We start from the raw sequence: 14,009 nt of genomic DNA, 5'->3' as shown, positions 1-14,009 counted from the left end.
TATGGATGTGAGAGTTGGACTGTGAAGAAAGCTGAGCACTGAAGAATTGATGCTTTTGAACTGTGGTGTTGGAGAAGACTCTTGAGAGTCCCTTGGACTGCAAGGAGATCCAACCAGTCCATTCTAAAGGAGATCAGCCCTGGGATTACTTTGGAAGGAATGATGCTAAAGCTGAAACTCCAGTACTTTGGCCACCTCATGCGAAGAGTTGACTCATTGGAAAGACTCTGATGCTGGAAGGGATTGGAAGCAGGAGGAAAATGGGAAGACAGGATGAGATGGCTGGATGGCATCACTGACTCGATGGATGTGAGTTTGAGTGAACTCCGGGAGTTGGTGATGGACAGGGAGGCCTGGCGTGCTTCAATTCATGGGGTCTCAAAGAGCTGGACACAACTGAGCGACTGAACTGAACGGAACTCAACTAAGAGGCTACCATCTCTGCTCCCCTAATTTACTCCTGTAACTCTGTCAGCTCTGATGTTGTAAAAAAGAAAGAAAGAAAGAAAAAAAAAGGCCCACTATTTATAAAGTACTCCTCAGTTTTGCAAATTGTCTCAAAATTTAAACATGGACTAAGTGATAGATGGTATTTATGAATTGTTCATTATTTTCTTAACTGTAATATTAGCACTGTGGTCATATGAGGAAAACAAAGGAAAACATTTTCCTTCCTTCTGTCCTTCCTTTGAGACGCATATTAAAGTAAAAAGGACATAATATCTGAGATTTGCTTTACAGAAAACTTGAAACCCCTCAAAAAAAGTTTGGGGGGTACCTGATCAAACAAGAATGTCAGGGCATTGGTTGTTGGGTCTGAGTAAGTCTGGAGTAGTTACTTGTAGTCTCTGCTTTTACATAATTTGGAAATTTTCCCAACAACAAAACAGGTTTTGGGAAGTTCCCTAGTAGTCCAGGGGTTAAGTCTTTGTACCTCTATTGCAGAGGTTTCAGGTTTGTTCATTGGTTGGGAAACTAAGATCCCGCAGGCCATGCAGGGAGTCCAGAAAGAAAAAAAAAAAACATGATTTTCTATTTTTAGGCACTGTTTCTCAATCTTGCCTTGGCACCCCCACCTGAGCAATAGGCTGGCATTATCCCTTCCCCAATCCTGTAAAGTGGTTTCTCTACCAGTGTGCAGGTGTGGATTGCAGGTGCAGTTGAAATAGAGACCCTCTCAGCCCTTGGAGCAGTCATAGGACCTAAGGCAGAGGGTGGGGCTCTTGGAGCAGTCAGAATTTCTGCCCTGGTAGCCTGGGGCCATAAGTAGCCTCAACCTGATAATCACTGTCTTTGAGACAAGGGGTGAAAAAACACTGACTCAAGACTGTTCCTGTTAAAAAGTAAATATTCCTTGGGAGGAGTTGACTCAGCAAGCTATCACCAACTCCTAACAAGTCAAATGCTTCAGCTATCAACTCTCCTGATCCTGACAGCTCAGTGACACCTCCCCTGGATAATGGGTGAGTTTTGGACTATGGCCAAGATTGAGTGGGATAAGACCCTGGGAAAACCAATGAGCTGGGCTCCGGAATGAAGTTGGCCTGAGGGGAAATGGGAAGGAAAGATGCTGAGCAGTTAGAGCTCGGTGGTGGTGGTATTGGGAAGAATTGTGGGCAGAGGTGTCCCAGGGAACCCCAGAAGGAAGAAGTCACATACTCTGATTCATCTCAGAACAGAGCTCCTTCTAGGCTACTTCATAGCGGTGTCATGTAATAGTTCCACATGGAGAAGTAGCTCACCAACAACTTCCCAGGTCTTTTACCCCCCCCCCCCCAGTTTTATGTACACCTGAAATTTTACCAAGTAGTGAAAGGCCTGTGCTCAGGGGAATTTTTCAGTTCAGTCCAGTCATTCAGTTGTGTCCGACTCTTTGTGACACCATGGACTGCAGCACACCAGGCTTTCCTGTCCATCACCAACTCCTGGAGCTACTCAAACTCATGTCCATTGAGTCGGTGATGCCATCCAACCATCTCACCCACTGTTGTCCCCTTCTCCTCAAGCCTTCAATCTTTACCAGCATCAGGGTCTTTTCCAATGAATTAGTTCTTTGCATCAGGTGGCCAAAGTATTGAAGCTTCAGCTTCAGCATCAGTCCTTCCAATGAATATTCAGGACTGATTTCCTTAGGATGGACTGCTTGGATCTCCTTGCAGTCCAAGGGACTCTCAACAGTCTTATCCAAAACCACAGTTCAAAAGCATCAATTCTTTGGTGCTCAGCTTTCTTTATGTCCCATTTCTCACATCCATACATGACTACTGGAAAAACCATAGCTTTGACTAGACAGACCTTTGTTGGCAAACTAATGTCTCTGTTTTCAGGTTGCTGTGCAGGTTGGTCATAGCTTTTCTTCCAAGGAGCAAGCATCTTTTAGTTTCATGGCGGCAGTCACCATCTGCAGTGATTCTGGAGCCCCCCAAAATAAAGTCTCTCAACAGTTTCCATTGTTTCCCCATCTATTTGCCATGAAGTGATGGAACTTGATGCCATCATCTTAGTTTTCTGAATTGAGTTTTAAGCCAGCTTTTTCACTCTCCTCTTTCACTTTCAAGAAGAGGCTCTTTAGTTCTTCTTCGCTTTCTGCCATAAGGTTGGTGTCACCTGCATATCTCAGTCAAACTTCAAGTGAGTTTTTATCCTTTTGTTTTCATTTGGGTTCCCTCAGAAGTAGAAACTGAAACACTATTGTTGGGGGAGTAGGGGTGGGAATCACACTAGCCCTGGACTGATTTCCTTTCCTTTGGAGATTTTTTTTTTAATATAAGAAATGAATACACTTCCAGCTTATTTAAGGCCCAATTATTCTGGATTTTGATAACTTACAACCAAAGTTCAGTTCAGTTCAGTTCAGTCACTCAGTCCAAATCTTTGCAACCCCATGAACCACACCACACCAGGCCTTCCTGTCCATCACCAGCTCCTGGAGTCCACCCAAACCAAACTTTATCCCAACGAATTCAGAATCCTATCAAGACTGGGAAGATCTGCAGGATAAGTTCAACTCAAAGGCTACAGCAAACACTTTGAGGTGAGCCAGGGAAGCTAAGGTCTTTCCAAACCAAAGAGGCAGGAATGAAGTCAACAAAGATTCAGGGGCTGCAATGAGACGAAATGAGCCAACAGAATGTTGGGGAGAGAGCTGGAAGGCCCTTCTATACCTAGACTGTGGTGCTTAAAGGTAGAGAGCACAGAAAAGAGAAGATTAGAAGTTAGGATGGCTAAGACTTTGTGATCAATTAGGCATCAGGGGTGAGGAGAGGGAAGAGTGAGGGAAAGATGGTCCCAGGTCTGTGGCTTGGGAAACTGGATAGATGGTGCTGCTATTTTGAGCGAGGGCACTCAGGGGAGAGAGAGATTTAGAGAGACGATCAGATTTGGAGAGGTGAGTTTTGGACCCACTGGGGTTAAGGTGCTCATGGGAGATCCGAGTGGAGATATTTTTAAGCTGCTGGATGTGGACTCTACAAGGAGAGCAGGGCTAGAAATATTCATCTAGACCAGTCAGTCTATAGATGGGCTTCATGGCAAGGATATGTTGAGGACGGTGAGGAAATTGTGTGGGATGAGAAGACAACAGTTGGCTTGTTACCAGCATCTAAGCATAGGAAAAAAGGCCAAGCAACCTATGAAGAAGGAAGGGAATAAGTGGCAAGAGAAGAGGGCAGAAAAGGAGTGGGGTGGTGTATTCCAGTATCCAAGTGAAGGAGGAGTTTCAAGAGGGGTCATCAGCAATGTGAAATAACAAACAGAAATGTCTAATAAATGCTGTCAGTGCCAAGCCTGCATTTCCTCAGCTCTTACCAGTGTATGTAGCCAGGTTTCCAACTGCCAGAACCAGCATCTCTTTGATTCTGGTCTTTCTCTGGTTTCTAGAACCTGCTCTGTCCATCGACTTGGAGGGCTAGAAATGCCAGGGAATTAAGGCATACCACTTCCCCTCAAATAGCCATCAGCTGATGGTTGCCGGAAGCTGGTGTACAACTATTTCAGCTACCTTGCCCCTTGAGCAATGTAACTCTGAGATTCAGATTCTACACTACTTCCCAGAGTTCCCTGGAAAAGGATTCAGTTCTGGTTGCACACCACACTGACTTGTTTAATAACACACTCTGTGTTGACTTTCTTCCCTTGCCTTCTCACTTCTTCACTCCTTTACCTGTATTTCCTGGGATCTCCTTGCAAACAAACCACTTACACTCGAATTCTTGCCTCAGGTTCTACTTTTAGGGAAACTCAGATTATCTAGAAAGATAAGGCCTGGGAACCATCTATGGGAACGGGTTTCTGATAGCTAGCTCCATTGGTGACTTGAGTGAGAAAGTTGGGAATGGAAGGAGAAAGTCTTCATTTCAGGGAGATAAATAAATAAGAGAGGAATGATGGAGAAGATACTTCAGAAGCAAAGTTATCACGACTTACCCGGTGGTCCAGTGGTTAAGACTCTGCCTTCCAATGCAGGGAGGCTTTGGTTCAATTCCTGTTTGGGTAACTCGGGTCTTAAATACTGCAGACTGTGGCCAAAAATTTAAAAAAAAAAAAAAAGGCAAAGTTACCAACTGAAGAGACAGAATGGTGACCTCACATTTCGGATCAATAGGATTTAATCCCTCTTGCTAATCGCACCCTAACTACTGTGAGGGCTCACATTTCTCCAACGATGCCCTGTCTTGGAGAAATGTGGTATTGCCTCTGGTGGAAGTTAATGGGCCTGCTCCCTCACCCTGATGTGGGCAGGTGACCTAGGCTAGACCATGGGACGCCCTCTCCCAAGTGTTTGAATCCTAAGTGATATAAGACTATGAAGACTAGTGAGGTCATTTATCACAGCACTCTGGTGCTAAACAGACTTTCCCAAACATTTTTGTCTCAAAAAACCTTGCAACTAATTAACTTTTGCTCCAGGTTGCCAGTGGCAGTTTGTGCGCCAAGAATCCTAATTAATAAAACAGGGCTAGAAAAAGGATTTCACAGAATGAGAATGATTTGTTTCTACTCATAATTTTTGCTTTTCTGAAAAATCTCTTTAATAATATAAAGCTTGTTTTATTGCACTTTTTGCATCTTTCTCTCCTGCACACCTCAGTTTTATTGAGCTATAATTGACCTGTAACCTTGCATGTGTTTAGGGCAGCAGTCCCCAACCTTTTTGGCACCAGGGACTGGTTTCATGGAAAAAAAATTTTCCATGGACCAGAGTCGGGGTGGGGAGATGGTTTCAGGATGATTCAAACACATACATTTATTGTGCACTTTATTTCTATTATTATTACATCAGTTCCACCTCATACCTTCAGGCATTAGATGCTGGGGATTGGGGACCCCGGATTAAGGTGTACAATGTGATTTTGTACATGTAGATATTGTAAAATGATTACCACAGTAAGGTTAGTTAACACACCTATCACCTCACATAGTTAACTTTTGTGTGTGTATGTTTGTTTGTGGTGAGAAACATTTAAGACTTACTCTTCTAGCAACTTTCTAGTATAGAATATAGTATTGTTAACCACAGTCAGTATGCTGTATGTCTCCCTATTTCTCCTCCTGCCACCCCTCTCCTAAAAGCTCCTGGCAACCACTATTCTGCTCTCTGTTTCTCTGCAGTCAGCTTTTTTGTTAGATTCTACATGTAAGATGACACAGTATTTGTCTTTATCTGACTTATTTCACTTAGCGTAGTGCTGTCAAGGTTGTCACAAATGGCAGGATTTCCTACTCTTTTATGGCTAGTTCCTGTGGTCATGTATGGATGTGAGAGTTGGACTGTGAAGAAGGCTGAGCACCGAAGAATTGATGCTTTGGAACTGTGGTGTTGGAGAAGACTCTTGAGAGTCCCTTGGACTGCAAGGAGATCCAACCAGTCCATTCTGAAGGAGATCAGCCCTGGGATTTCTTTGGAAGGAATGATGCTAAAGCTGAAACTCCAGTACTTTGGCCACCTCATGTGAAGAGTTGACTCATTGGAAAAGACTCTGATGCTGGGAGGGATTGGGGGCAGGAGGAGAAGGGGATGCCAGAGGATGAGATGACTGGATGGCATCACTGACTCAATGGACGTGAGTCTGGATGAACTCTGGGAGTTGGTGATGGACAGGGAGGCCTGGCCTGCTGTGATTCATGGGGTCGCAAAGAGTCGGACACGACTGAGCGACTGATCTCATCTGATTGTGTATACCTGGAGAAGGCAATGGCACCCGACTCCAGTACTCTTGCCTGGAAAATTCCATGGATGGAGGAGCCTGGTGGGCTGCAGTCCATAGGGTCGCTAAGAATCGGACAAGACTGAGTGACTTCACTTTCACTTTTCACTTTCATGCATTGGAGAAGGAAATGGCAACCCACTGCAGTGTTCTTGCTTGGAGAATCCCAGGGACAGAGGAGCCTAGTGGGCTGCCGTCTATGGGGTCACAGAGTCGGACACGACTGAAGTGACTTAGCACCATTGTGTATACCACATCTTCTGTCTCCATTTATCTGTTCATGGATACTTAGGTTATTTCCATCTCTGTTTGTTGTGAATTACAATGCTGCGGTGAACATGGGGGTGAACATATATCTTCAAGATAGTGATTTAATTTCCTTTGGATATATAAATCCAGAAGTGGGATTGCTGCATCATTCAGTTCAGTCACTCAGTTGTGTCCAACTCTTTGTGACCCCATGGATTGCAGCACTCCAGGCTCTCCTGTCCATCACCAATTCCTGAAGCTTGCTCAAACTCATGTCCATTGAGTGAGTGAGGCCATCCAACCATCTCATCCTCTGTTGTCCCCTTCTCCTCCTGCCTTCGATCTTTCCCAGCATCAGGGTCTTTTCCAATGAGTCAGTTCTTTGCATCAAATGGCCAAAGTATTGGAGTTTCAGCTTCAGCATCAGTCCTTCCAATGAATATTCAGGACTGATTTCCTTTAGGATTGACTGGTTTGATCTCATAGGGTAGTTCTACTTTTAATTTTTTTGAGGAATCTGCATATTGTTTTCCATAGTGACTGAACCAATTTATATCTCTACCAACTGTGCACAAAGCTTACATTCTCTCTACATCCTTCCCAACACTGTTTTCTCATGTCTTTTTGATAATAACCATCCTGTGTGACATGATACCATATTGTGGTTTTGATTTGCATTTCCATGATGTTTAGTACATACTTTTCGTGTACCTGAGAGGCCATTTGTATATACTCTTTGGAAAAATGTCTATTCAGGGCCTTGGCCCATTTTAAAATTAGATTATTTTGGTTTTATGCTATTGAATGGCATGAGGTCTTTACATATTTTGGATATTAACCCCTTATCAGATATATGGTTTGCAAATGTTCTCTCGGTTCCTTAGGTTGCCTTTTCCTATTGTTGATTGTTTCCTCTGCTGTAGAGAAGCTTTGTAGTTCGATGTATTTAAAAAAATTTTTTTATTCAATGTTTCTTTTGCTTTTGTTGCTTATGCTTTTAGTGTTTTTTTTTTTTTTTTTCAATAGCTCACTCCTTTATTGTTGAATAGTATTCCTTTGTTTGGATGTATCAATTTTTTTTTTTTTTACTTTACAATATTGTATTGGTTTTGCCATACATCAACATGCATCCACCACGAGTGTACACATGTTCGCCATCCTGAACCCCCCCTCCCACCTCCCTCCCCATACCATCCCTCTGGGTCATCCCAGTGCACCAGCCCCAAGCTTCCTGTATCCTGCATCAAACCTGGACTGGCCATTCATTTCTTATATGATATCCAAAAAGTTATTACCAAGACCCATGTCAAGGAGATTTTCCCCTGTTTTCTTCTAGGAGTTTTATGGTTTTGAAGAGGAAAAGTTAAACTTTTACATAACTGCCTTCTCCTTCTGCTTCTGTAACTTGGCTTGCCCCTTGCAAAGTCTAGATCATGTAGGTCACATAGTCTCAGAAAGTGGGGACTTGAAATACTAGGAACTAGAGTTTATCCTACTCACCTTTGTCTTGCTCTTTGCAATCGCCCAGCCCCTGCAAACCTGCTTAATCATGCCTGTCCAGGCCAGGCATCCCTCTCCCCATCTTGACTGCTATTCCTGAGAGTGAAACCCCTTAGTTTAAACCAGCCTATTAACAGCTAGTGTTGCCCACTACAGTCTGTCTATAAAAACTCTGTAATCCCTTTGTTTCAGGTGTTAACTCCTCTGGGCCCGCCGGCATAACAAACCTGAGTTCTCCAACTCTCCGAGCGTGGTGCTTGGTTTCTCGAGTACTGGTTTCTGCAACAGTTTCAAGTCTTATATTTAAGTCTTTAATCCATTTCAAGTTAATGTTTGTAAGTGGTATAAGATATGGGTACAGTTTCATTCTTTGGCATGTCAATGTTCAGTTTTCCCAACATTTATTGAAGAACTACTCAGATTTTTTTTTTTTTTCCTGATAACCTGTGTTCAATGTGGAAAGTTAAGAAAGTACAGGAAAGTATTCTGAAGAAGGGTGGAAAAACACCTTATAATCCCATTGCTCAAAGGCAAATACTATTGATTTAGTTGAGATGGTACCATGTATGCAATTTAGTATACAGTTTATGGAATATGGCATACTTCTTTTTTAAAGGTTAACATAACATACATCATTTCTTTATTTCAATAACAACTTCTAAAATACAATTTTAATGAGTCAGAATGTTGTCTTATGGATATAACATACATTTCTAAAAATTTTCCACCATCATTTAATATTCTGTCTCTCTCAAAACTCTTATCATAAAAAATAATTTCCGGAGCAACTTCTTTCATAAATCTTGGCCTGGCAGTTCTGATTCTGTCTTCAGGCTTGATTCCCAGAAGTGGAGTTATTGTTTCAAAAGGAATGAACATTTTAAAAGCTCCGGAGAGATTGTGTCAGAATGTCCAGATAATAAATACCAATTTATATTTCCACCACTGATCTTCATGGGATATTTTTTTTAATGGTTAATGTGACAGAGGCCAGCTATTTCATTTCTTCTTTCTTTGATTTGGATTGATTCAGGTTCCTTCCTTCTGAATTATCTTTGTACTAATATTTTTCTCAGGGATTTATATGAACTCTTTATTAAAACTATTAACCTGTTTCATTTCTGAAAACATGTTCCTGTTTCATTGTTTACCTTTTCAGCTGATTATGATACTTTTAGCTATTCAACCATTTACATTTTATACAGTTAACCTCAGGAAACATTTTCCTTATGAAAATATCTTTGAGTTTTTCACTGTTTTAAGCTTGTAAAGCCTTCCCTCATCCCAATTTTTAATAAACATTCATTTTAGATAGTATGTCTTGAATTTTCTGTTAAGTAATATTTCCCACATGCTGTCTTTTGCCCACTTAAAACAATTAGTTCATTTTTTATTGAAGGATAATTGCTTTACAGAATTTTGCTGTTTTCTGTCAAACCTCAACATGAATCAGCCATAGGTATACATACATCCCCTCCGTTTTGAACCTCCCTCCCATCTCCCTCCCCATCCCACCCCTCTAGGTTGATACAGAGCCCCTGTTTGAGTTTCCTGAGCCATACAGCAAATCCCCGTTAGTTGTTGGTTTTTTCCCTTAAACAGGGATTAGAGTCCCCTCAAGGCCTAGACAGTAAAGAGTCCGTTTACAAAGTGGGAGAGCCAGGTTCGCTCCTGGGGAAGCATTTCCCGGAGAAGGGAATCGCCACCCACTGCAGTATTTTTGCCTGGAGAATTCCACGGACAGAGGTGCCTGGAGGGCTACAGTCCACGGGGGTCGCAAATAGTCTAAGCACGACTGAGTGGGTTCGGGACTCTTATTTCACTCGACAGTAGAGTGAACGTTCTCTGTGTCAAATGCAGCACCCATATATCATTATCTTTAGCCGTCAAGAAAAGCCTTATTCAAAAGAAATCAGACGCAAAGTGTCGAGGAGGAGAAAACATGGAGTCAGGGGCCTGGGAACAAGGGACGGGAAGCTGGCTTCATGGGAGCTGTGGCAGGGACTCAGCATTCATTTGCATAACCAGAAGGCACTGCATGCAATACAGTTTCCATTTACTATTTCAATTTATTGTAGATTTCTTTTAAATGTAGTATTTCGAAGAATGACCCTTCATCCACTTTCGTGAAAAGATCTGCAGACACTTGACCCAGACTTGCCCTTGTCATGCCTCACCCTCACTAAGTAGGAGTGAGCATTCCCTCGTCCATATGTGTACAGGCACAGTGGGGATATAGAAAGCCAACACCCTAATTTTTGGAGGTCTTGTGAGAGAAACAAGGCCAACATTGTTGTATGCAAAAACAGACCTTGAGGAGTGAATGTTCTGAGGCAGGGTTTATTCCTGGGGTTTCTATACTTAACAGTTTTCTGTGTGTTTATCGTTTGAAATCATGAGGTTAGGTTTCCGTCTTCTCAGGGGACACTCTCAGCCATGTCCAACTATTTTGTAACCCCGTGGACTGCAGCACTTCAGGTTTCTCCGTCTATCATCCACTCTCAGAGCTTACTCATACTCATGCCCTTCGAATCAATGGTGCAATCTAACCATCTCATTTTCTGTCGTCTCTTTCCTCCTCCAAACTTTAGTCCTTCCCAGCATCACAGTCTTTTCCAGTTAGTCCATTCTTTGCATCAGGTGGCCAAAGTATTGGAGTGTCAGTGTCAGCATCACTTCCTCCAATTAATATTCAGGACTGATATCCTTTAGGGTGCACTGGTTGGATCCCTTTGCCATCCAAGGGACTCTCAAGAGTCTTCTCCAAGACCATAGTCCAAACCCTGTGACTTTGGACTGTGATTTTTTCAATGATTCGGCCTTCAGCTTTCTTTATAGTCCAACTCTCACATCGGTACATGCCTACTGGAAAAACCATAGCTATGACTGGATGGACCTTTGGTGGCAAAGGAATATCTCTCCTTTTTAATATGCTGTCTTGGTTGGTCCTAGATTTTCTGCCAAGTAGCAAGCCTCTTTTAATTTCATGGCTGAGGTCACTGTCCTCTGTGATCATTGTACTTAGTTTTAATATAAGTTTAATATTATATCTGTTACAAGTTTGTCAGCAAGGAAATTACCTCGAGTGAAGAAACTTCTAAACAAACGTAAATGAGATATGAGCCTTTACATAAACTCTGTTAAGAATAATGACGCTTTAGGAATGTCTGTCTAAAATAGTCTCTCCAGATTGGTGTAGCCAACCCAATGTCCAAGGAGCTGTGGCTGCATGGGCGCAGGAGGGCCTAGAGGAGCTATGCCATGTTGAAGGTCAGGAAGGGTGGCGGTGAGGAGCTACCCCTCATCCAAGGTAAGGAGCAATGGCTGTGCTTTGCTGGAGCAGCCGTGAAGAGATACCCCACGCCCAAGGTAAGACAAACCCAAGTAAGACGGTAGGTGTTGCAAGAGGGCATCAAAGGGCAGACACACTGAAACCATACTCACAGAAAACTAGTCAATCTAATCACACTAGGACCACAGCCTTGTCTAACTCAATAAAACTAAGCCATGCCCGTGGGGCAACCCAAGATGGGCAGGTCATGGTGGAGAGATCTCACAGAATGTGGTCCACTGGAGAAGGGAATGGAAAACCACTTCAGTATTCTTGCCTTGAGAACCCCATGAACAGTATGAAAAGGCAAAATGATAGGATACTGAAAGAGAAACTTCCCAGGTCAGTAGGAGCCCAATATGCTACTGGAGATCAGTGGAGAAGTAACTCCAGAAAGAATGAAGGGATGGAGCCAAAGCAAAAAGAATACCCAGCTGTGGATGTGACTGGTGATAGAAGCAAGGTCCAATGCTGTAAAGAGCAATATTGCATAGGAACCTGGAATGTCAGGTCCATGAATCAAGGCAAATTGGAAGTGGTCAAACAAGAGGTGGCAAGAGTGAATGTTGACATTCTAGCAATCAGCGAACTGAAATGGACTGGAATGGGTGAATTTAACTCAGATAACTATTATATCTACTGCTGCGGGCAGGAATCCCTCAGAAGAAATGGAGTAGCCATCATGGTCAACAAAAGAGTCCAAAATGCAGTACTCGGATGAAATCTCAAAAACGACAGAATGATCTCTGTTCGTTTCCAAGGCAAACCATTCAATATCACAGTAATCCAAGCCTATGCCCCAACCAGTAACACTGAAGAAGCTGAGGTTGAGCGGTTCTATGAAGACCTACAAGACCTTTAAGAACTAACACCAAAAAAAGATGTCCTTTTCATTATTCAGGACTGGAATGCCAAAGTAGGAAGTCAAGAAACACCTGGAGTAACAGGCAAATTTGGCCTTGGAATACGGAATGAAGCAGGGCAAAGTCTAATAGAGTTTTGCCAAGAAAATGCACTGGTCATTACAAACACCCTCTTCCAACAACACAAGAGAAGACTCTATACATGGACATCACCAGAGGGTCAAAACCAAAATCAGATTGATTATATTCTTTGCAGCCAAAGATGGAGAAGCTCTATACAGTCAGCAAAAACAAGACCAGGAGCTGACTGTGGCTCAGACCATGAACTCCTTATTGCCAAATTCAGACTTATGTTGAAGAAAGTAGGGAAAACCACTAGACCATTCAGGTATGACCTAAATCAAATCCCTTATGATTATACAGTGGACGTGAGAAATAGATTTAAGGGCCTAGATCTGATAGATAGAGTGCCTGATGAACTATGGAATGAGGTTCATGACATTGTACAGGAGACAGGGATCAAGACCATCCCCATGGAAAAGAAATGCAAAAAAGCAAAATGGCTGTCTGGGGAGGCCTTACAAATAGCTGTGAAAAGAAGAGAAGGTAAAAGCAAAGGAGAAAACGAAAGATATAAACATCTGAATGCAGAGTTCCAAAGAATAGCAAGAAGAGATAAGAAAGCCTTCTTCAGCATTCAATGCAAAGAAATAGAGGAAAACAACAGAATGGGAAAGACTAGGGATCTCTTCAAGAAAATCAGAGATACCAAAGGAACATTTCATGCAAAGATGGGCTCGATAAAGGACATAAATGGATGGACGTAACAGAAGCAGAAGATATTAAGAAGAGATGGCAAGAATACACAGAAGAACTGTACATAAAAGATCTTCACGACCCAGATAATCACGATGGTGTGATCAATGACCTAGAGCCAGACATCCTGGAATGTGAAGTCAAGTGGGCCTTAGAAAGCATCACTACGAACAAAGCTAGTGGAGGTGATAGAATTCCAGTTGAGCTATTCCAAATCCTGAAAGATGATGCTGTGAAAGTGCTGCACTCAATATGCCAGCAAATCTGGAAAACTCAGCAGTGGCCACAGGATTGGAAAAGGTCAGTTTTCATTCCAATCCCAAAGAAAGGCAATGCCAAAGAATGCTCAAACTACCGCACAATTGCACTCACCTCACATGCTAGTAAATAATGCTCAAAATTCTCCAAGCCAGGCTTCAGCAATATGTGAACTGTGAACTTCCTGATGTTCAAGCTGGCTTTAGAAAAGGCAGAGGAACCAGAGCTCAAACTGCCAACATCCACTGGATCATGGAAAAAGGAAGAGAGTTCCAGAAAAGCATCTATTTCTGCTTTATTGACCATGCCAAAGCCTTTGACTGTGTGGATCACAATAAACTGTGGAACATTCTTCAAGAGATGGGAATACCAGACCACCTAACCTGCTGCTTGAGAAATTTGTATGCAGGTCAGGAAGCAACAGTTAGAACTAGTCATGGAACAACAGACTGGTTCCAAATAGGAAAAGGAGTGCGTCAAGGTTGTATATTGTCACCCTGCTTATTTAACTTATATGCAGAGTATATCATGAGAAACCCTGGACTGGAAGAAGCACAAGCTGGAATCAAGATTGCCGAGAGAGATATCGATAACCTCAGATATGCAGGTGACACCACCCTTATGGCAGAAATGGAAGAGGAACTAAAAAGCCTCTTGATGAAAGTGAAAGTGGAGAGTGAAAAAGTTGGCTTAAAGCTGAACATTCAGAAAATGAAGATCATGGCATCAGGGCCCATCACTTCATGGGAAATAGATGGGGAAACAGTGGAAACAGTGTCAGACTTT

The sequence above is a fragment of the Bos indicus x Bos taurus genome, chromosome X, assembly GCF_003369695.1.
Source record: "Bos indicus x Bos taurus breed Angus x Brahman F1 hybrid chromosome X, Bos_hybrid_MaternalHap_v2.0, whole genome shotgun sequence".
Lineage (NCBI taxonomy): Eukaryota > Metazoa > Chordata > Mammalia > Artiodactyla > Bovidae > Bos > Bos indicus x Bos taurus.
This window is presented reverse-complemented; position numbering follows the sequence as displayed.